The following is a 25232-nucleotide window of genomic DNA, read 5'->3' on the forward strand; positions in this document are numbered from 1 at the left end:
TGAATTGATAAGAATTAAGAAAGTGATTTTTTTCATTTTCAAATTCAGAAATTTATTCAACTCACAAGCTTTATATAGCTTTAGTTTAAAACAAAAACAGTAGAACCAAGATATCATTTCAAATCTGAGCCCTCCAAGCCTTACAAGTATAAGAGCTCTAAAAGTTATATATACCAATTGCAAGAAAAAGACAAAAATCTAAATGGAGCCATGACAGTTCATAAAACAAAATTTAATATCTTACCTGGGACTAGTTAATTGCATTATAAAAGGAAGAAGAAAGAAAAAAAAACCCCAGAAGAACAGAATGGAATAAAATCTGGTATTCTGAATCAACTTGTTATATATCAATATAAGTCCACAGTATCCTGTTGAACAACATGCTTTCCTTTTTCTGCCTCATTTTCAAGCTTGAATCCTCAGTCGTTTCAGCAGAAACTCTACAAGCAATAGGAAAGATTGTAGCATTAAAATATTATTTTGCAGTGGCATAGCGCTTGTCTAGCATATATGAGGCACTGGGTTCAATCCTTAGTGCTACATAAAAAAATAAGAAAAATAAAAAATAAAGGCATTCTGTCCATCTACAAACTACAAAAAAATTTAAAAATATATTCTTTGGTACTTTTGTGGTAGTTAATGGTGGTCTTAATTCTAGACAAGCTTACAAATTATACAAGGTTAGAAGCATAACTTAAGTGATGCTAAAACTCAAATGAGAAAAGAAAAAAAAAAGAAACTTCTGGGAAGAGCTAAGAGCACTTAAAGAAGTCATAAGAATGCCACCATTAAAAAAAAAAAAAAAGGCAGGAGCAGTGGCACACACCTGTAATCCCAGTAATTTAGGAGACTGAGACAGGAGAATTGCAAGTTCAAGTCCCTAAGTAACCTAGCAAGACCCTGTCTCAAAATAAAAAATAAAAAAGGCTGATGTAAATCAGTGGTAAAGCACCCTTTGGTTCAATTCCTGTTACCAAAAAAAAAAAAAAAAAAGGAAATATTTCATTCTAAGTAAATTTAAGAATCTGATTTTTTAAAATAAAAAAGCAAGTTGTTATAATGTTTAAACTACTTGTGACATTTTAACATAATTTCTCATCAGAGGCCAGCATTGGTAATAATGAGGAGCAGACATTTTACTAAATAAGCCTTAGAATGTTGTCTTTGCCTTTGTTGGTAACCTGTTTGGACAGGTTTTCTGGGCCCCTACTTCATTTTCCCAAATATCACAGTACTTTGAAACACTGTCTCTTCTAAATACAGCTTTAACAAGTCGTTGATAAATTTCTGCTGTGAAATCTTATTTGGAATGTAAAAAATCATACTATCTGTTTGTTAAGGATTGGCTAGCTTCACTTAGCATAATCTGCTCTAATGCCATCCATTTCCCTCCAAATTCTATGATTTTGTCATTTCTTATTGCAGAGTAATACTCCATTGTGTATAAATGCCACATTTTTTTAATCCATTCATCTATTGAAGGGCTTCTAGGTTGGTTCCACAATCTTGCTATCGTGAATTTGATATAAGGGGAGTAACCAAGGACAGGGTAGAGACGAAGAGCTGGAGAAGAAGAATAACATTAAACAGGGATGATAGGCGGGAGGGAAAGTGAGAGTTAAGGGAAATTGCATGGAATTGGAAGGTGAGCCTCAGGGTTATACACAATTACATATAAGAGGAAAGGAGGAGTAGGAGAAAAATTATATAAGTGGAAGAAACGATTTATAGTAGAGGGGATGGAGAGAGAGAAGGGGAGGGGAGGGGAGGGGAGGGGAGAGGGGACAGTGGAGAATGGGATAGACAGCAGAATACATCAGTCACTAGAAAGGCAATTTGTAAATCAATGGAAATGTAACTGATGTGACACAGCAATCTGTATACGGGGTAAAAATGGGAGTTCATAACCCACTTGAATCAATCTGTGAAATATGGTAAATTAAGAACTATGTAATGTTTGAACAACCAACAATAAAATAATTAAAAAAAAATCATACTATCCTCTGGAGCCACATATCAAGAAGAAGGGAAAGTAACTGTCACCACAAATACTGGGCTATTATAGGTCTGGATTACATAGTGCACTACATAGTTCCAAAGTAGAAAGGTTGACTCCCAAATTTTGATTTCTGAAGTAACTAACAGGATGGATAAAGATAATATTATCTAATATGGGCAAGACTGAGGTAAAAGGATCAGATTTGTGAAAAAGATCAGTTGTAAAATCTTGATTTCTGGCTTTTTCCATGGAGTCATCAACGTGCAATTACTCAAACCCAGTTATTTACAACAATAGAAAGAAAGAAGCAATAAAAATATCAACAGAAGGACTGGGGTTGTGGCTCAGCAGTAGAGTGCCCACCTCGAATGGCCCTGGGTTTGATCCTCAGCACCACATAAAAATAAATAAAATGAAGGTATTGTGTCCAATTACAACTAAAAAATAATAGTATTTTTTAACAAGTCAACAGAAACCCAGGAAGTTTCTTACAGAACTTGAAAAATAGTTATCAATGAAAGTTAAATTAGTAAAAATTTCTATGCAATGAATGAGATTAATAGAGGTCATCCTTAGGAATTATTAACATAATTTTCACTAACAAACCTAGAGTAAAACCTTAGAAAGGGTTAGGAAAATAGAATAATAGAGCAGGAAGCAAAATAAGCCAATCCTAAAGAATCAAATGCTGAATGTTTTCTCTGATATGTGGATGCTAATAAGCGGGAAGGGGTGGGGGTGGGCCCAGGGAAGAATAGAGGTACTTTGGATTAGACAGAGGGTAGTGAAGGGAGGGGAGTGAGGGGGGGGTAGAAATGATAGTAGATAGTATATAGAAGAATGTAACTCTATATCATGTACAACCAGAAGAATGAGAAGTTGTACTCTGTTTATGTAAGATGCGTCAAAATGCATTCTACTGTCATGTATAATTAATTATAATAAAATTTTTAAATGCAGAGAGAGAGAATTTGGTCTAGAACTATCCAGGAGAGACTGGTGCTTGGTGGCAGTGGGGCAATGTTGATGGCACAGGAAAAATGGAAGCAAAGAGACCAACTAAAGGTTACTGTTGGGCAGGGGATATAGTTCAGTTGATATAGTGCTTGCTTTGCATGTAACAAAGCCCTGGGTTCAATCCCCAGCACCACAAAAAAAAAAAAAAAAAAAAAAAAAAAAAAAAAAAAAAAAAAAGAAAAGAAAAGAAAAGAAAGAAGGAAAAAGAAAAGTTACTGTTTTATGCCAGATAAGTATGGCAACTTGGATTTGCATAAATGGTAGAAATGGAAATGGGGTGAAGTAGACAGAAGTAGATAGAAGATTTATTGTGAAGATGGTTTCCATGGGATTTAGTAAAGGATTAGCTTATGGGCATTGAGGAGAAGGTAGTGAAAAAGTTGTCTCCCAGATTTCTTACATGACTAACAGGATGGTTGAATATGCTAATATCTGATATGGGCAAGACAGGAGAAAGAAAAACAGATTGGAGAGAAAGATGAAGCATGTAACTTTGAATAGGCCAAATGTGAGATGCCTATGAGACATCCGGGTGAAATGACCTGGTGATATAAGGGTATATTTGATATAAGAGTCTTGAAAAGTCTAGGCTTGTTTAGACTAAATTTGAGTCATTGGTGTATAGTCAGTATTAAGCAGTAAGAGAGAATGAGACAATCCAGAGAGAGAGGGTAGACTAAAAAACGAAGACAGCTCAGGTCCAAGCATGGAGCATCCAACATTGAGAGACTAGGTAAATGTAGAGGGACAAGGAAAGGACACTGAGGATAAGTGAAGCCATAATAGGAAAAAAAAATGTTTTAAGAAAAAAAATGGCCAACTTTTTAATCCTGACAAAAAGTCAAGATGAAAACCAAAAAGTATCAAAGGGGTTTAGCACAAGAAGTGCTATGGTTTAGATCCCCTGAGGGTCCATGTGTTAGAGGCTTGGTCTCCAGGGTAGAGCTAATGGGAAGTGCTGTGGATTTTGGAAAGGTGGGGCCTGGTGGGAGGTCCTTAGATCACTGGGAGTTGCCCTTGAAGGGGATTGTGGGACCCTAGACCCTCATGTCTTTCCCTGCTTTCTGACCATGAGGTAAGCAGTTTGTTCTGCCACACACTCCTGCCATGATGTGCTGCCCTTGCCAGAGTCCCAAAGCAATGGAACTATCCAATCTTGGACTGGAACCTCCAGAACCAGGAGCTAAAATAAAACTTTTCTATTTATAAGTTGATTGCTTCAGGTATTCCCTTATAGTGACATAGAAATGACTAATACAAGGAGGTAATTGGTGATCATGGACAAGGAGTTTGGTGGAAAGGTGGGAGTGGGAGCCATATTGAGATGGGATCATTACTCACTCAGTGAATAATACAGATACAATCCCCACTTCAGAGAATGGAAGTCATTAAACAGATTGTCAAAGAATTGATTATCTTCTGTGATGATCTGTTTAATGAAGAGATGCCTGTGGGCTGTGTTATAAACAGCCCTACAGCTCCAAATCTTTATGGACAGGAGAAGCAGAAACTAAAAGATTTTTTATAAAAAAATATCTTGGTTCACAGAAGAAATTACAGATATTAAAAGAAGGGAAGAAGACAAGACTAAGTTCTAACTATCTGCAAATACCTATTTCAGAAATAACTAACCTTATTGTATTAGTCAGCTTTTAGTTGCTGTGACCAAAATATTGACAAAGGACAATTTAGGAGGGAAAGTTTATTCTGACTCACAGTTTTACAGATTCAGTCCATGGTGGGCCAACTCCATTGCTCTGGGCCTAAAGTAAGGTAGCACATCATGGTGAAAGGGTGTGGTGGAAGAGTGCTGCTTCATTCATGGCAGCCATGAAACAAAGATAGAAGAGGCCTTAGGGAAGTTGAACCCTCCCAGTGACCCACCTTTTCCAGCCACGACCCACCTACATAACATTATCACCCAGTTAGTTCATTCAAACTAGGATGGACTGGTTAGGTTACAGCTTTCACAATCCAGTCATTTCATCTTCAACATTCCTGCACTAATTTAGAACTTCATATCCACCTAACAAAGTTACTAAAGAAAAAGGGTAAAGACTATAAACATGCTACAGTGGAGACAAAGGAAGAGGAAAAGGAAATGCAGATGAAGGACATTCTGACAGAAAAAAATCTTTTGTAAGAGCAAATGAATCTTGTGATGGATAGTTTTCCATAAAACTGAAATGGGCATACAAATATGGAGGAAGTCTAGCAAGGGAGTCTATGTGAAAGTAAGGGTGGAACAACACAAGTGTAGAGACCTGAGTAGGATCAGAAGGGCATCCTTACAGTGGACTGTTTATAACACAGCGTGTCAATGTTAGAAGGATGAGGAGTCCATATTGGGGTGAGTCACAGCTCAGTGTGGGGTGAAGGATGCTAAGTGTGAAGAAGATGACTTTGGGGGCTACCAGTATAGAGTATCAGAGTCTAAGTAGGTTTCAACAAATTGTTTTCTCAGGTGGGGAGGCAGCTACAGAGATGAGAAATTGGCACATGCACAGGCAACTAATAAGTAAGTATACCCAGGATAATGGGAGTGAGGTTTCTCACTATTGAAGAAGAGAGGAATTAATATGGAAAGAGAGAACGAATCCTGTGTAGTGTTGGATAAAGTTAGGTCAATGTGAGCTTGTGGTGGATATTGAAATAAAGATCTCTATGTATTCTCTCTCAATCTCTCTCTCTCTCTCTCTCTCTCTCTCTCTCTCTCTCTCTCTCTCTCTAAATGTTTGTGTCCCCAAAAAATTCATATGCTAAAATCTTAACCCTGAAGGTGGTAGTATTTGGAAGATTATGAGATCTTGAGGGCAGAACCTCATGAGTAGGATTAATACCCTTATAAAAAGAGGCCCGAGGAGCTTGTTTGCTCTTTCTGCCATGTAAGAAGACAGGGAGAAAGCACTGTCTATGAGGAACTGGCCCACATCAGGCATTAAATCTGCCAGTGCATTGATGTTGGATTTCCCAGGCACAAGAACTGTAAGAAATAAATACTTGTATAGCATACTGAAAACTCTTATCTCTCTCCCTCTCCCTCTCCATAATTCTGTCTACCTAGTGAGCTTGGGAACAGTGACTCTGAGAGCAAACAGCACATCTAGAACCAAATATTAGTTTCTAAATACCAAATAGCATTCTCTACTAAAAAAAAAAAAAAAGCAGCTTCCTCAGAGAAATGACTGAAGCTCATACAAGATGAATCAAGAACACTTTGTACAAGAAATTAAGGAAGTATTTAAAGTATTCTTTAAATAATTATGGGACATAGCAAAGAACACAGAAAGTGATTTGCAGAGTACTGGCCAAATCAGAGATAATTAGAGCATAAAAATAATGATAGTGTGGCTAGGAATTAGTTCAGCAGTAGAGCACTTGCTTAGAATATGAGAGATCCTCAGCACAGAAAAAAAAAAGTATGTTTAAAATATGTTTAAAAATGATTGTAAGAGATCATAATCTATTGAATAAGATAGGTTACACAAGTCCATACTGATAAAAACAAATTAATTATGGGGCTGGGGTTGTGGCTCAGCAGTAGAATGCTCACCTAGCACGTCCGAGGCACTGGGTTAGATCCTCAGCACCACATATAAATAAATAAATAAATAAAACAAAGGTATTGTGTCCAACTACAGCTAAAAAATATTAATTAGTAAATGGAAATATTCACAAAGAATGGGTAGTTATATAACATAAAAGCACCTATGTATTTTTGTGTACTATTTATGCAGGAAAAAGGGTAACTTTATAGCTGGGGAGTCTGGCATACAACTCCTTAATTAAGTGATCAGGTTAATCACTGTGATCAAATTGAAATTATGTATAACTTGCCAGGATGCACTGAGAAGAAAACAGCATAATATTCAGTGATAATCATGCCAAAAATGTATAAATTAATCTAATAGTGAGAAAACATTAAATAACATTAAGGGACATCCTACAATTATTGGTCTGTAATCTTTAAGTGTGTCAATATTATGTAAGTGAAAGAAATCCTGAGGAACTGTTTCAGATTGAAGAAAACTAAAAAGAATGACAACTAAATGCAATACATGATTCTGAATTGGATCGTTTTGCTATAAAGACCATCATTAAGGTACCTGGTAAAACTTGAATGAGATCAGAGGTTTGGCTGATAATACTGAAAGAGATGATACTCTCTGGGGAAGGACCTCCCCTTTCCCCAAGAACACATATAGCAAACCAAATGCCTTGAATAGAAAAATAGGGTGAGTGTTACCTTTACTGAGAGTATAGTCATAGACATGCTCCCCAAAGTCATCCTGCGACAGAGACGGAGAGTGTGAGCTCTGGAATTAGTCTCATGTGTTGGAAGTCCACCTACCAACTGATTTGAGGTAACTGCTTAACCTTCCTAACCCTCTTCTCAGTAAAATAGGGATAACTACCTCTATCTCTATTAGGTATCCTCTAATTTATAGGGCTATAATGAGGATTAAAGAGCATATGTAAAGTGCCTAGAACATTAATGATAATAGCTAGCATTCCTTGAACATTTACTTTATGCCAGTGTGGCAGGCTGAATAACAGTCTCAAAGATATACAGTTACTAATCTCTGGAACCTGAAAATGTTCCCTTATATATAAAAAAGGGTCTTTTAGGTGTGATTAAGTTAAGGATCTTGAGATAGGGAGATTATCCTGGATTATCTGTGTAGACTATAATAGTAATCACAAGTGTTCTTAGAAGAGGGAGGTAGAAGAAGATATTACTATAGAATACAGCAATGTAACAAGTGGAACAAGATGCTATGCCACTGGTTTTTAAGATGGAGGATGATTCCACAAAAGAATGAAGCTCAAGATGCTGGAAAAGAAAAGGAAATAGTCCCTGAAGCCTCTGAGGGAGTTCAGCCTTACAGACACCTTGACTTTGGCCCAGTGAAACTAATTTCAGACTTCTGACCTCCAGAACTATAAGTGAATAACTGTGTATTGTTTTAAGCCATCAGGGTTGTGGTAATTTATTACAGCAGCCAGAGGAAACTAATACAAGTAGGCACTATTTTAAAGGCTTCCCTCCTATTATTTCATCTAATTCTCACCTTTTCCCATCTTCTCATTGATTGTGAGAAGGTATATTAATGGATCATACTTATTAATCTATTATCCTAAGTTGGCCCCTACCACATATACCTTGTCTCCATGTACCTTGTACCCACATGTAGAAACCCACTTTTTTTCTGGCCCAGGAAAAGATCTGAAGAGCCTTGAGCTAGGGCTTTTTGTAAAACTACTGTCCCACCAATTCCATAGCCTAGGGTATAAGAAGAAAGAATTTGCAACAGGGAAAATAAATCTTTCCATTGACTTGCTTTGTAAATCTGAATACATTAGGTTAGGATGATGCATCCATATTTACATTAATGTGGTCATAGTAAAAGATGGATCTGTTCTAGATTTGATCCATTATTTACAATAGATCCATCTGTAGTAAATAATATCTCCAGTATGAACCCACAGGACAGTAACACACACACACCCTCATCAATAAGAGTGAGCTCTCCTAGGAACACCTATCTTGTAATCAGTTGTGAAAGGAATAGAGGGCAGCAGTAGTGCTCTCCTTTCTTGACAGTTCTGTGCCTCATAATTTTGTTTCAAGAGAATTCACTTAAAATTCTTCAACGAAGCCCCTATATGGTGATTTCTCCCATCCAAGAACAAAGCAGGCTGCTGTAGTGATTTCATTTTCTCTTTGTTTTCTTGTGGTACCACTGAGCTACATCCCCAGCCATGCATAGTGATTTTTTTATAGATTGGGGATTGCATACTAGGTAGTCCCTCTTTTCCTCAGTTTCTTCATCTGTAGAAAATAGGTTGCTATCAGGATTGTTGTGATAATTTAAATGAGAGATGTGCACATGGCATCATATCCATAGCATGTCCACAACCCCTTCTTAGAGGGAGCTTGGGAAGCCATGTTGATCCAGTTGATTGAACCATATATGGGTACCTGATGCCCTTAAATCAGTCAAATCCATAACCTGATCAGTAAATAATGATGCAGCTTAGTGGAGAAAGTTCTACCTAAACAGTAAGGTAGCCATGTACAACCAGAGAAATGAAAAGTTGTACTACAGTTGTGTACAATGAATCAAAATGCATTCTGCTGTCATATATACATAATTAGCATGAATAAATAAATAGATTTTTAAAAAGTAATGTAGCAATATATTACTCTCTAGAATCTTAAGTGGGATATAAGGAGGAAATTGGGCAATTAAGGGCAGAAGCTGTTGCTAAAAAGATGTAAAAAGAGAGAAAAAGATAAGACCAAAAGCAAGTTGGTTGTAGTTACTGAGTAGGGCTAAATTATCAGGAAGAAGAAACTATGAATAAGCTGAAGTGGTAAGAATAAGAAAAAATATAAAATATATATTGAAAAAGCCAGGAAAGTTGGGGAATTCCCCACTAAAAGCCCAGTCTAATTAGTAGTTGAGGCATACAAATGGCAGAACAGTACAGTGAAGATCCATGAACTTCTGCCACTGAAACTCACAGAGCCATCTTGGATCTCAAAGAGTTACAATTCTTATATTTGGATGGTTTGCCTAATTGCCTGTATTAAAATACCCACCCATTGTTTAAAAGTGGTCTGTTAAATCTTCATTCTTGAAAAAGAACTTAATTAAGACACATTGTTAAATAGGATCATGAAACAATGTGGCATAAGGGAAGCAGAAAAATATTCCTGGAAAAGAAAATATCAGGAGTCAAGGCTTAGAGGTGGGAGGGTATTAAGGTATTAGTGGGCAGGCAGTATTTGAGAACATTAGTCAAAAGATTGTGAGAGACCAGAACCAAAGAGGAAGGGTAATGGAGTAGAGCCAGTGAGGAAACTGGATGCGCAAAGATGGGACAGCTTTAATAAGTAATCAAGGGTTTGAGCATCTCCACTGTGATATTCTCACACCTCAGGGTTTTATTTTAGTAATACATATTATCTCCAATGTCTTAAAGATCAGTCAATACTTAAAATCAGCATACTATAGTAATGCAGCCACATCAATGTTTATAACAGTTCAATTCATAATAGCTAAGCTATGGAGCCAAACTAAGTGCCCTTCAACAGATGGATGGTAAAGAAAATGTATATATACACAATGGGATATTACTCAGCCACAAGTAATAATGAAATTATGGCATTTTCCAGTGAGGATGGAGCTGAAGAATAGTATGCTAAATGAAATAAGCCAATCCCCAAAAACCAAACTGGATGTTCTCTCTGATATGTGGATGCTAACGCACAATAAGGGTCAGGGGAGAGTAGAGGTTCATTGGATTAGACAAAGGGAAATGAAGAGAAGAAAGAGGGGATGGGAATAAGAAAGACAGTAGAATGAATCAGACATAAATTCTCTATGTTTATATATGAATACATGACCAGTGTAACTCCACATAGTATTCAACCACAAGAATGGGATCCTAATTGGAATGGGTTATACTCTATGTATGTATAATATGTCAAAATACATTCTACTGTCATGTATATCTTAAAAGAAGAAATAAAAATAACACAAAAATGTATTTGTAATAAACTACCAAAAATAAACAAAATAGGGGCTGGAGCTGTGGCTCAGTGGTAGAGCACTTGCTTAGCACATGCGAGGCCCTGGGTTTGAGATCCTCAGCACCACGTAAAAAATAAATAAAATAAAGGTATTGTGTCCAACTACAACTAAAAAATAATAAAAATATTCAAAAAATAAACAAAATAAAGATCAGTCAACAATTTTATAAAAATAAGTCACCAGGCAAGCAAGCAGTATACTGATTATTGATCAAACTGATTATTGATGTAATTAAGTGGTAGAGTACCTGCCCTGGGTTCTATTCCTAACAATGCAAAAACAAAGCAAAACAAAATTCTAGTTGCTATCATTGAGGATTTCACCAGATCAGCTCTACATCTGCCATTCAAAAGCTATTGTTTCTCTAAGGAAGCTGCTTGAAAGAAACAGATAACAAACCCACGATCTGTCATATTTGTGTCTGTGGTCTGAGACACAGGGAAATGCAGAAGGAAGAAAACGAAGTTTTCTGTCTATGGCCTGACGCTGCCCCAACTCAGACCCAAGTGATGACTTATAGGACTTCTGAAGCCCTGGGATATGGGTTCACGTCAGGACTAGGCCTGGGTCCTGACTTAGTATCAAGATCTGTCTGTTTGGGGCTGGGGTTGTAGCTCAGTGGTAGAGTGCTTGCCTAGCATGCGCGAGGCACTGGGTTTGATTCTCAACACCACATATAAATAAATAAAATAAAGGTCCATTGACAACTAAAAAGGAGAAAAAGAAGAAGAAGAAATGAGGAGAGAAAATTAAACAAACAAACAAACAAAAAAAACATCTGGGGCTGGGATTGTGGCTCAGTGGTAGAGCGCTCACCTAAAAGGCGAGGCTCTGGGTGGATCCTTAGCACCACATAAGAATAAAATAAAGATATTGTGTCCAACTACAACTAAATATATATATAATTTTTTTTTAATCTGTGCACCTCAAGAGTTTTCCAAATATCCTGGGCTACCTAACCCTGTGGATTAGCCTTTATAACAGCACTGAATAACAGAAACATTACAAGAGTCCCATACCTAATCATAAATTTTCAAATATTCTCATTAAAAAAAGAAAAAATAAAAAAGGTGGCACATGCCTGCAATCCCAACAACTTGGGAGGCTGAGGCAAGTTTAGAGCCAGCCTTAGCAATTTAGCAAGGCCCTAAGCAACTTAGTTAGACCCTGTCCCAAAATAAAAAATAAAAAGGGCTGGGCTAGGGATGTGGCTCAGTGGGGTAAATGCTCTTGGATTCAATCCCTGTGTTCAAGGAAGGAAGGAAGGAAGGAAGGGAGGGAGGGAAGAAGAACCATCCAAGTAGCTGGGATTATAGGTATGTCACCATGCCCAATTTATACTTATATATAAGCCACATTTCAAGTACCCAATAGCTATATCTGACTACTAATAAACAGCACACATCTTGAATAAACTGATTTACCTTCTCCTTCCCAATCTACCTCCACCCCCATTAAGCATAGAGATGGTGCCAGGGATTTGAAGGTTGAGCTTTGTTGTTGTCATGATGATGCTATGAGTCCACTGGGAAAAGCAAATTGCTTTTCTTCTGAATCATCTTTATTCCAGTATCTTTATTCTCTCTCCTCTTGAAATTAAGAAAAATGCTCCCAGGTAATTTGGCTTATACTTTATTATTGGACCTACTTTACTTTGTCTACAGTCCGTTGTTATGTTGGAGACTCCCAAAATATAAATGTCTTAATGGCAGCATCCCATTCCCTGTCATCTTTTTTTTTTAAAGGAAAAAAATAAAATCTGTGGATTTAGCACGTAGTCATCAATAAGTGTTTGTTAAATGAATGAATAAATAAATGAGACACCCCCTACCCCTTACAAGGAAGATGAGAGTATGTATTGTGGAAACCTTTGTTTCATCTAGTACCTACAGTCCATACAAGCAACTTCTTAATAAACAGTGAAGCCAATCTAGGAACTGTTGGAATCCAGCCTAGAAATTGAAGGAAATACTTGGGTCCTCCTGCTCATTAATTCAATTATCCTATGGGTCCTCCTGCTCTGGGTCCTCCTGCTAATTAATTCAATTCTCATACTCTTGGGACTGTACTGGTCTATGGGAGCTTCAAAGGTTGGTTATGGGGTGGGGTTGTGGCTCAGTGGTAGAGCCCTCACCTAGCACACATGAGGCACTGGGTTCGATCCTCAGCACCACATAAAAATAAAATAAAGGTATTGTTTCCACCTACAACTAAAATATATATATATATATATATTTTTTTTTTTTTAAATATGGGTTATAAGTAATTCTTGCTCCTAAGTCCCAAGCAACATAGAAGGGTCTTTGATGAGTATATACAAACAATTGTAATTTTAGGTTAAGTAACCTAAGTGTATGTAAGGGGAATAAAAGTCTTCTGGGAAGAGGCACAAGAAGAAGAGGTTGCAGAAGAGGCTTTAATCAGAGATATCCTTTGAGATAATGCCTGAAAGAAGAACAGAATTTATATAGGTAGAAATGGAGGGAGGAAAAGTTTTAAGAATTTGGCAAATGAGGAGGAAACAACACAGAATAGTGTGGTGAAGAGACTAATTGAGAAAACAAGGAAATGAATTTGACTCTAAAGAATAAACTGGAAGAAATCACAAGAGAAGAAGGGTAACAAACCCCATTAACAGAGGTGAGAGTTCCATAGCTGGCAGGCACCCTTGAACTCAGCAACACCACCAAGAAGAAGAGCTCTCGAATTTGGGAATTCCATAAGGAGGTAAGGTAGCCCTAAGTCACAGGCACAGGGTGACAGAAGCAAGGACTGCAAAAATGAACACTCTGATCAAGAAATGGGAAATCAGCCTGGGATTGTAGCTCAGTAGAAAGCACTTGTTTAGCATGGGTGAGGCCCTGGGTCCAATCCTCAGTGTCACATAAAATAAAGGTTAAATTCTTTTTAAAAAGGAAGGGGAAATCGCTTAAAGAATGTGCCATGTCAGATTTGAACAAAGCCCTACAGTAATAGAGAAAACATGAAAAGAAAGCAGATATGCTGAAAAGAATTTTATGGGACACAGGAGATGTGGGCAATGTTCTGACTTGTAAGTACTGTGTGCTTCGGAGATCAAAGCAGCAGCCAGAACAGGAAATGAAACCCCAGCTGGGAAATTCACTCAGATCAGGAAAAGAGAAAGAAAACAGACAGTAATTGTATAATATGTACATATATATTACTTGCCTAGCATGCATAAGGCCCAAGATTCAATCTTTAGTTCTTGCCTAGCATGCATAAGGCCCAAGGTTCAATTTGATCACAACTTCCTCTTACAATTTTTAAAATATCTATAGGATATAGATATTTTAAAATATCTATGGGATCTTTTCCTATTTTCACTTCTAAAATTAGTTGTTTTTAACTTCCTTTTTTTCTTACCTTTTTTCTCTAAGTCTTTTTAAATTTTTTTCTAGTCTTGTCAGAGGTATATCTATTTTTATTAGTCTTTCCAAAGAAATAAGTTCTTGATTCAATAATCTTGTATATTAAAACTTTGTTTCCTATTTCATTAATTTATTCTCCTATCTGTTATTTCCTTCCTTACATTTTCTTGGGGGTTTTTCAGGCTGGCTAGTTGATGACTGTATTCTAATTTCTAGTTTTTGTTTGTTTTTTGTACTGAGGATTGAACCCAGGGGTGCTTAACCACTGAGCCACATCCCCGGCCCTTTTTAAAAATATATATTTTATTTAGAGTCAAGGTCTCACGGGGGTGCTAAGTGCCTCGATAAATTGCTGAGGCTGGATTTGAACTCACAATTCTCCTGCCTCAGCTTCCCGAACAACTAGGATTACAGGCATGCGCCACAGTACCTGGTGACTTTTTAAAAATTTCTTGAGATGAATTCTTAGCTCCCTGATTTTTAGCCTTTATTCATATCTATATAGTTTATCTAGTCAGGTGCAGTGGTGCACACCTGTAATCCCAACAGCTCAAAAGGCCGAGGCAGGAAAATCACAAGTTCAAAGCCAGCCTCAGCAACTTAGCAAGACCCTGATTAACTTAATGAGATTTTTTATTTTAAGAGAGAGAGAGAGAGAGAGAGAGAGAGAGAGAGAGAGAGAGAGAGAGAGAGAATTTTTTTAATATTTATTTTTTTTAGTTTTCGGCGGATACAACATCTTTGTATGTGGTGCTGAGGATCGAACCTGGGCCGCACGCAAGCCAGGCAAGCGTGCTACCACTTGAGCCACATCCCCAGAGCCCTGAGACTCTGTCTGAAAATAAAAAATTATAAAAGTACTGGAGATATTGCTCAGTGGTTAAGCACCCCTGGGTTTAATCCCCAAAACCACAAATAAATAAACTATCTAGGACTATAAAGTTTTCTAAAATGTAGCTTTATCTTGCATTCCACAACTTTTTTGCTGTATCATCATTTAGTTTAAAATATTTTATAATTTTCATTGTGATTTCTTTTTTGATGCATAGAATATATAGAAGTATTTTTTAACATTTTAATGTGTATTTTCTTTTTAAATTATTATTATTGTCCTGCTTAGTTGTACATGACAGCAGAATGCATTTCATCATACACAAATGGAGTGCAACATTTCAATTCTCTAGTTGTACACAGTGTAGAAACACACCATTTGTGTAATCACACGTGTACATGGGGTAATGATGTCCATCTCTTTCCACCATCTTTTCTACCCTCATAACTCCTCCCTCCCCTCCCCTTTGCCAATCCAAAATTCCTCCATTCTTCTTTTGGGGATTGGTTTACTTGGCTTAGCATAATATTCTCTAACTCCATCCATTTAGAATTATGAATTATGCAAAGCCATAATTTTATTCTCTTTTAATGCTGAATAATATTCCATTGTGCATATATACCACAGTTTCTTTATCCATTTATCTATTGATGGGCATCTAGGTTGGTTCCATAGTTTAGCTATTGTGAATTCAGCTGCTATAAACATTGGTATGGTTAGTCACTGTAGTATGCTGATTTTAAGTCCTTTGGATATAGACCAAGGAGTGGGATAGCTGGGCCAAATGGGGGTTCCATTCCAAGTTTTCTGAGGGATTTCCACACTACTTTCTAAAGTGGTCACACCAATTTGTAATCCCACCAACAATGTATGAGTGTATCTTTTTCCCCACATCCAATATGAGGATTTTCTAGTTGTAGTTTTTAAAATTGATTTCTTGCTTAATTGCACTTAATTCAGGGAAAAATATTTTTAATGATTTCAATTCTTGAAATTTTGAGGGGGATAGCACTGTGGTTTAGTGGAGGAGCATTTGCCTTGCATGTATGAGGCACTGGGTTCAATCCTTAACACCACATAAAAATAAAGGAAATGAAATTTGTTGGGAGTTGCTTTATGGCCCAGCATACTGTCTGAATGGCCACAAAAATATCCCCCATGTCACATGTTCTTCTGCATTGTGACTTGCCACTTTACTGACCAAGAGAAAATAGGCCCTGTAACTGACTGAGAGTCAAATAGCTGGCCTCATAGTTTTTGTTCCCAGCTTCTTGGAAGATGGCCACCATGGAAGAAATGTGACTACCCTGCAATCACCATGTCATGAGACTTAAGCCAGTTGGAAAAAACCTGAGGAATGAGATTCTTGAGAAAAGAATGAGAGGCCAATGAGCACCACTGTGCCAGAACATGAATAAAGGAAGCATCTTGGACATTTAATCCATTCAAGTCTTCAGATGACTATAGTCCCAGATGTTACTTAGATCACATAAGAGACCCCAAGTAAGAACCACCCATGAGTCCAGGCAACCCATAAATCACTAAGAGATAATAATAAATTGCTGTTTTAAACTCTACCATTAGGGGTATTTATAATGCATCAATAGTTATATAGAACATGATAAATTTATGTAAATATTCTATGTATAGAGGACCTAAGATGGCGGCTGGCGAGGAAGCAGCACGTTCAGTATCTCCAAAGCAATGGGATCAAAAGATCCATTAATACACCCAGATTCTACCTACCGATGAACTTCGAGCAAAATTCCGCTGAAAAGAGACCTGCCGGAAATTATGACTTCTTCCCTTCCCTTCTAATACCTCTCCCCCCAAGCATCAAATAAACTTATAAGAGTAAACAGTAACTCAACAGTCAAACAGAACAAGAAGTATCATGAGCATAAAAAAGCAAGGAAGAAAAGGAGTACAAACAATGAAAGACAGCCTAAATATTCAGGAGGACCTGGAGTCATCAGAAAAATGGCCATATAAAGAACTCAAGGAACATCTTAGACAGATGGAAAGGAACCTTAAAGATCACATTGAAAATGAATTACAAAAACAGATAAAAGAAGAAGTTAAGCATCTTTATCAGGAGATACAGATTATAAAAAAAAATCAAACAATAATTCTAGAAATGAAGGAAACGATAAACCAAATAAAAAACTCAATCGAGAGTATCACTAACAGAGTGGAGCAAGTAGAAGCCAGAACGTCAGATAATGAAGACAAAATATATCACCTTGAAAAGAGTCTAGCCAACTCAGATAGGCTGGTAAAAAATCACGAGAAAAACATCCAAGAGATTTGGGATAACATAAAAAAACCAAACTTACGAGTCATCGGGATTGAGGAGGGCACAGAGATTCATGCCAAGGGAATGGATAACGTACTGAAGGAAATAATTACAGAAAACTTTCCAGAAATAAAAAAGGAAACAGATATACAAATTGTAGATGCATACAGGACACCGAGCACACAAAATCACAATAGACCAACACCAAGACACATTGTTATGAAGCTATCCAATATACAGAACAAAGAGAAAATATTAAAAGCTACAAGAGAAAAGAGGCAGATTACATTTAGGGGTAAACCAATAAGGTTGACAATGGATTTTTCATCACAGACGCTGAAAGCGAGAAGATCCTGGAACAATGTATTTCAAACACTGAAAGACAATGGATGCCAACCAAGAATCCTGTATCCAGCAAAATTAAGCTTCAGATATGACAACGAAATAAAAATCTTCCATGATAAACAAAAGCTAAAAGAATTTGTAGCCAGAAAACCAGCATTGCAAAGCGTCTTGAGCAAAACACTACACGAGGAAGAAATGGAAAACAATAACCAAAACCATCAGCGGGAAGTGCCTCAGTAAAGACAGAGGATGGGAGGAAAGCTAATCATGGAGAAACAAACTAAATTAGGGGAAAAAAAAAGAGATAAATAATCAAACATGGCAGAAAGTACAAACCATATATCAATAGTAACTCTAAACGTTAATGGCTTAAACTCGCCAATAAAGCGACATAGGCTGGTAACATGGATTAAAAAAACAAATCCAACGATATGCTGCCTCCAGGAGACACATCTGACTGGAAAAGACATACACAGGCTCAAGGTAAAAGGTTGGGAAAAAATATACCAAGCACATGTTCCTCGTAAGCAAGCAGGTGTGGCCATTCTCATATTGAATAAAATCGACTTCAAGACTAAGTTAATCAAAAGGGATAAGGAAGGACATTATATACTGTTAAAAGGAACCATTCACCAACAAGACATAACAATTATCAATATTTATGCACCAAATAATGGTGCTGCGACGTTCATAAAACAAACTCTCCTCAAGTTCAAGAATCAAATAGACCACAACACAATAATCATGGGTGACTTCAACACACCTCTCTCACCATTGGACAGATCCTCCAAACAAAAGTTGAATAAAGAAACTATTGACCTCAATATCACAATCAATAACCTAGACTTAACTGACATATATAGAATATATCAACCATCATCAAGTGGATATACTTTTTTCTCAGCAGCACATGGAACCTTCTCAAAAATAGATCATATATTATGCCATAGGGCAACCCTCAGTAAATATAAAGGGGTTGAGATAATACCATGCACTTTATCAGATCATAATAGAATGAAACTGGAAATCAATGATAAAAGAAGGAAGGAAAAATCCTACATCACATGGACAATGAACAATACGTTACTAAATGATCAATGGGTTATAGAAGACATAAAGGAGGAAATCAAAAAATTCTTAGAGATAAATGAAAATACAGACACAACATATCGGAATCTATGGGACACAATGAAAGCAGTTTTAAGAGGGAAATTCATCGCCTGGAGGTCATTCCTCAAAAAAAGGAAAAACCAACAAATAAATGAGCTCACACTTCATCTCAAAGCCCTAGAAAAGGAAGAGCAAAACAATAACAAATGTAGCAGAAGGCAAGAACTAATTAAAATCAGAGCAGAAATCAATGAAATTGAAACAAAAGAAACTATTGAAAAAATTAACAAAACAAAAAGTTGGTTTTTTGAAAAAATAAACAAGATCAACAGACCCCTAGCCATACTAACGAAGAGAAGAAGAGAGAGAACTCAAATCACTAACATACGGGATGAAAAAGGCAATATTACAACAGACGCTTCAGAAATACAGAAAACAATTAGAAATTATTTTGAAAACCTATATTCCAATAAAATAGAAGAAAGTGAAGACATCGATAAATTCCTTAAGTCATATGATTTGCCCAGACTGAGCCAGGAGGAAACTCACAACCTAAACAGACCAACATCAATAGATGAAATAGAAGAAGCAATTAAAAAACTTCCAACCAAGAAAAGCCCAGGACCGGATGGGTATACAGCGGAGTTCTACAAAACCTTTAAAGAAGAATTAATACCAATACTTTTCAAGTTATTTCAGGAAATAGAAAAAGAGGGAGCTCTTCCAAATTCATTCTATGAGGCCAACATCACCCTGATTCCGAAACCAGACAAAGACGCCTCAAAGAAAGAAAACTACAGACCAATATCTCTAATGAACCTAGATGCAAAAATCCTCAATAAAATTCTGGCGAATCGGATACAAAGGCATATCAAAAAAATTGTGCACCATGATCAAGTAGGATTCATCCCTGGGATGCAAGGATGGTTCAATATACGGAAATCAATAAATGTTATTCACCACATCAATAGGCTTAAAGAGAAGAACCATATGATCATCTCAATAGACGCAGAAAAAGCATTTGACAAAGTACAGCATCCCTTTATGTTCAAAACGTTAGAAAAAATAGGGATAACAGGAACTTACCTCGACATTGTAAAAGCTATCTATGCCAAGCCTCAGGCTAGCATCATTCTGAATGGAGAAAAATTGAAGGCATTCCCTCTAAAATCTGGAACAAGACAGGGATGCCCCCTATCACCACTTCTATTCAACATAGTTCTCGAAACACTGGCCAGAGCAATTAGACAAACGAAAGAAATTAAAGGCATAAAAATAGGAAAAGTAGAACTTAAATTATCACTATTTGCGGATGACATGATTCTATACCTAGAAGACCCAAAAGGGTCTACAAAAAAACTACTAGAACTAATAAATGAATTCAGCAATGTGGCAGGATATAAAATCAACACACATAAATCAAAGGCATTTCTGTATATCAGCGACAAAACTTCTGAAACGGAAATGAGGAAAAACACTCCATTCACAATATCCTCAAAAAAAATAAAGTACTTGGGAATCAACCTAACAAAAGAGGTGAAGGACCTATACAATGAAAACGACAGAACCCTAAAGAAAGAAATAGAAGAGGATCTTAGAAGATGGAAAAATATACCCTGTTCATGGTTAGGCAGAACTAACATCATCAAAATGTCGATATTACCAAAAGTTCTCTATAGGTTCAATGCAATGCCAATAAAAATCCCAATGGCATTTCTTGTAGACATAGATAAAGCAATCATGAAATTCATATGGAAAAACAAAAGACCCAGAATAGCAAAAACAATTCTAAGCAGGAAGTGTGAATCAGGTGGTATAGCGATACCAGACTTCAAACTATATTACAGAGCAATAGTAATAAAAACAGCATGGTACTGGTACCAGAACAGGCGGGTGGACCAATGGTACAGAATAGAGGACACAGAGACTAATCCACAAAGTTACAACTATCTTATATTTGATAAAGGAGCTAAAAACATGCAATGGAGAAAGGATAGCATCTTCAACAAATGGTGTTGGGAAAACTGGAAATCCATATGCAACAAAATGAAACTAAATCCCCTCCTCTCGCCACGCACAAAAGTCAACTCAAAGTGGATAAAGGAGCTAGATATCAAATCAGAGACTCTCCGTCTGATAGAAGAAAAAGTTGGCTCCGATCTACATATTGTGGGGACGGGCTCAAAATTCCTTAATAGGACACCCATAGCACAAGAGTTAACAACTAGAATCAACAAATGGGACTTTCTTAAACTGAAAAGTTTTTTCTCAGCAAGAGAAACAATAAGAGAGGTAAATAGGGAACCTACATCCTGGGAACAAATTTTTACTCCTCACACTTCAGATAGAGCCCTAATATCCAGAGTATACAAAGAACTCAAAAAATTAGACAATAAGAAAACAAACAACCCAATCAACAATTGGGCCAAGGACATGAACAAACACTTCACAGAGGAGGACATACAAACAATCAACAAGTACATGAAAAAATGCTCAACATCTCTAGCAGTCAAGGAAATGCAAATCAAAACCACCCTAAGATACCACCTCACCCCAGTAAGATTGGCAGCCATGATGAAGTCAAACAACAATGAGTGCTGGCGAGGATGTGGGGAAAAGGGTACTCTTGTACACTGCTGGTGGGACTGCAAACGGGTGCGGCCAATTTGGAAAGCAGTATGGAGATTCCTGGGAAAGCTGGGAATGGAACCACCATTTGACCCAGCTATTGCCCTACTCGGACTATTTCCTGAAGACCTTAAAAGAGCACACTACAGGGATACTGCCACATCGATGTTCATAGCAGCACAATTCACAATTGCTAGACTGTGGAATCAACCCAGATGCCCTTCAATAGATGAATGGATAAAAAAAATGTGGCATTTATATACCATGGAGTATTACGCAGCACTAAAAAATGACAAAATCACGGAATTTGCAGGGAAATGGATGGCACTAGAGCAGATTATGCTTAGTGAAGCTAGCCAATCCCTAAAAAATAAATACCAAATGTCTTCTTTGATATAATGAGAGCAACTAAGAGCAGAACAGTGAGGCTGAGCAGGAAGAAAAGAATAGCATTAAACAGAGACATGAGACGGGAGGGAAAGGGAAAAAAAAAGGGGAAATCACATGGAAATGGAGGGAGACCCTCATTGTTATACAAAATTATATATAAGAGTTTACGAGGGGAATGGGATAACAAACATGGAGGGAAATGAATTTCAATAGATGGGGTAGAGAGAGAAGATGGGAGGGAAGGGGAGGGGGGGATATTAGAGGATAGTAAAGGTAGCAGAATACAACAGTCACTAATATGGCAGTATGTAAAAATGTGATGTGTAGCCGATGTGATTCTGCAATCTGTATTTGGGGTAAAAATGGGAGTTCATAACCCAATTGATTCTAATCTATGAAATATGATTTGTCATGAGCTTTGTAATGTTGTGAACATCCAATAAAAAAAAATATTCTATGTATATTTTTAAAAAATTATATAGCCTCTCTAAGTTTCTGAGACTGGCTTTGAACCCACAATCCTCAGGCCTCAACCTTCCAAAGCCACTGGGATTACAGGCCGCTGGGATTATCTCAACTGTAGAGTGATGTTCTGTATGTATCAAGTAAGTCAAGTTTTTTAGTTTGTGTATCCTAAACTACATCCTTAATGGCTTGGTTTGCTTTTATAAATTACTGAGAGAGGTGTGTTAAGAATCTCTCAATATGATTCTGGATTTGCCCATTCTTTTCCTGGTGCTGGAGCTCAAACTCATGGTTTCTTACAGGCTGGGCAAGTGTTCAACCACTGAGCTACACACCCGGGTCCTGATTCTTTAATTTTTTTTGTTTTACATATTTTGAGGCTATGATAGTAGGTGAAGGCAAACTTACTTGTGTAGCTACCTGATATACACAACCTTTTTTTGTCAAGTATTTCCTCTTTATCACTAGTAATGATGTTTTTAATTTAAACCAGGGGTTATACCCTAGGGCACTTAACCACTGAGCCATATCCCTAGCCCTTTTTATATTTTGAGACAGGGTCTCACTAAGCTCCTCAGAACCTTGATAATTGTTGAGGCTGGCTTTGAATTTGCAATACTCCTGCCTCAACCTCCTGAGCCTCTGGGATTACAGATGTGAGCCACTGAACCTAGCCACTAGTAATGCTTTTTTGTCTTGGAGTTTACTTTATCTGATATTAATATAGCGAAGTCAGCTTTATTCTGGTTAGTTTTTAGATGGCATATTATTTTCCATTCTTTTACTTTCAATATTTCAACCTCCTTCTAGTGTATGAGCAGCATATGATTATTTTTAAAAATTCATACTTAATTATTTAGTGTACTTACCTTTAAGATAATTATTTATATTAGGATAAATGTAGTTAGAGTAAATAATTAACATTTCTACTATAGATTTTTCCCTAAAGGGGAAAGTATTTTCCCTGAGAAGGGAATATTATGTTAATGAGGGATAATATGATAATGGTGTTTACTGAAAAAACTACTCCAAATAATTTTTCAGTTAATCAAGATTTTTTTAAAGCTTTTGTTCAAAGTTTCAAGCATGTAATAGTCTTGGAAAAATGCATTTTTAAAAAAATCTTTGGCTACTGATAATTTCTGTCTTTTCCAATATTGCAAGGAAAAAATAGAGCTGTCATGAACTACTTGTGTCTTACAGAGTACAAAGTTCCCTAACTCTCATTGCCCCAAACCCAGTAATCTCAATTTGAGTTTAAAAAGAACTAGTTTGGTATCATTATCACTGACTTTGTGACAGATACCAGAACATGCTAGTAATAATATAATTAAACTATAGCTTTTTCATTGAGCACCTACTAAGTGCTAGGTATTATTCAAAGAATTACACATGTAACACCTCATTAAGACCCATAATTTACTTATAATTGCCTATTAGGACTCCCACTGACCAAAAAACGGAGCCATAGACAGATTAAGTTACTAGTACAAAGTCACACTAGATAAATGCTGTAGAAAGAATTTAAACCAAGGTAGTCTGATTCCCTTCTCTTAGTTACTCCCTTATACTGCCGCTGAAATGTGATGTTCTCTCTAAGGCAAAGTGTACAAATTCAGTGTCATTTATGAGTATGCTTGATTTGGCATAATGCAGAATGCAAAGCAAGCAAGTAAACAAAAAACCCAGATAGGTATTCCAAGAAAGTTCTGTAGATTTAAATAGAATTATTAATAACTTCAAGTGTTTTTTCCTACTATGCAGTAGCAATGGGATGGTAGATATATCACTGGGTCTCAAGGTCTTTCATTTGAATACTTCAGAGAATCACACTAAATAGGATTTTATGCTAAATAATATTTGTGGGAGTTATTTTTGCCTAGCAAGATTTTATACATTCATAAGCCTAAAAGTTCCCTCTGAGATCATTTATAGTATTAGCAATTATCTTTGGAGGTGGCATTCTAAGAATCTTTTACCTTTTATTTTTATATGTATATGATGCTTAATTTTCTATAATAACACACCACACAAAGAAAAATACATTTCTCTGGGTGTTAGGGATTGAACCCAGGGCCTTGCATATGCTGAACATACACTCTACCACTGAGTTATACCCCCAGACCCCATAAAAGTAAATTTTAAAATTATCATTCCTGATAAGACACTTCAATAGAGGAAAAAATAGTCTTTTCAATTAATGGTACTGGAAAAACTAAATATCCACATGCTAAAGAATGAATTTTGACTCCTACTTTACTATATACAAAAACTAACTCAAAATGAACCAAAGGCCTAAATGTAAGCATTAAAACTATAAAATTCTTAGAAGAAAACATAGGAATAAATCTAAATGATGCCAGATTAGGCAGTTTTCTCAGATGCAAAACTGAAAGTATAAGCAGATATATATGAAATCTAATATATATATATATTATATATATATTATATATATATATATATTAGATTCATTTAAATTTAAAAAAATTCACTTAAATTAAAAACCTTTTGTGCTTCAAACAATATTGTCAAGAAAGGGAAAAATAACTTATAGAAGAAAATATTTGCAAAGAATATATACAATGAAGGACTTAGAAGCAGAGTATATACACTTAAAACTCAATAATAAAGACAAATAACCCATATTAAAAATGGGAAAAACTTGCACAGACATTGAAAATGAAAAACTAGCAGTGACGCACACCTCTAATCCCAGTGGCTCAGGAGGCCGAGGCAGGATTGAGAGTTTAAAGCCAACCTCAGCAATTTAGCGAGGCATTTAGCAACTCAATGAGACCCTGTATCTAAACAAAATATAAAAAAGGGCTGGGGATGTGGCTCAGTGGTTGAGCACCCCTAGGTTCAATCCTCAGTACCAAAAAAATTTTAATAAAAAGGAGAAAAACTAGCCAATAAGGATGTAAAAAGATGTTCAATATCATTAACCATTAGGAAAATGCGAATCAAAACCATGAGATATCACTTCAAACCCACTATATAGGGTGGCTATATTTAAAAGAATAGACAATAACAAGTGTCAAGGATATGGAAAAATTGAAACCCCTTGTATATTGCTGGTAGATATAAAAATGATGCAGCTAATTTGGAAAACAGTTTGGCAGTTCCTCAAAAGGATAAACATAATTATTATATGACTCTG

At 36.5% G+C, this 25232-nt stretch overlaps 1 protein-coding gene across 1 annotated transcript in view; it reads right to left on the minus strand.

Moving 5' to 3' along the window:
• Positions 1-325: 325 nt before the first annotated feature.
• The window catches only part of TERB2 (telomere repeat binding bouquet formation protein 2), a 53160-nt gene continuing 28253 nt past the window's right edge, over positions 326-25232 (minus strand). The window contains exon 8 of the mRNA XM_081292335.1: positions 326-440. The gene's annotated coding sequence lies outside the window, so the exon portion shown is untranslated. The remainder of the gene's footprint in view (positions 441-25232) is intronic.

This window comes from Spermophilus citellus (assembly GCF_964194105.1).
Source record: "Spermophilus citellus genome assembly, chromosome: 4".
NCBI classification, from domain to species: domain Eukaryota; kingdom Metazoa; phylum Chordata; class Mammalia; order Rodentia; family Sciuridae; genus Spermophilus; species Spermophilus citellus.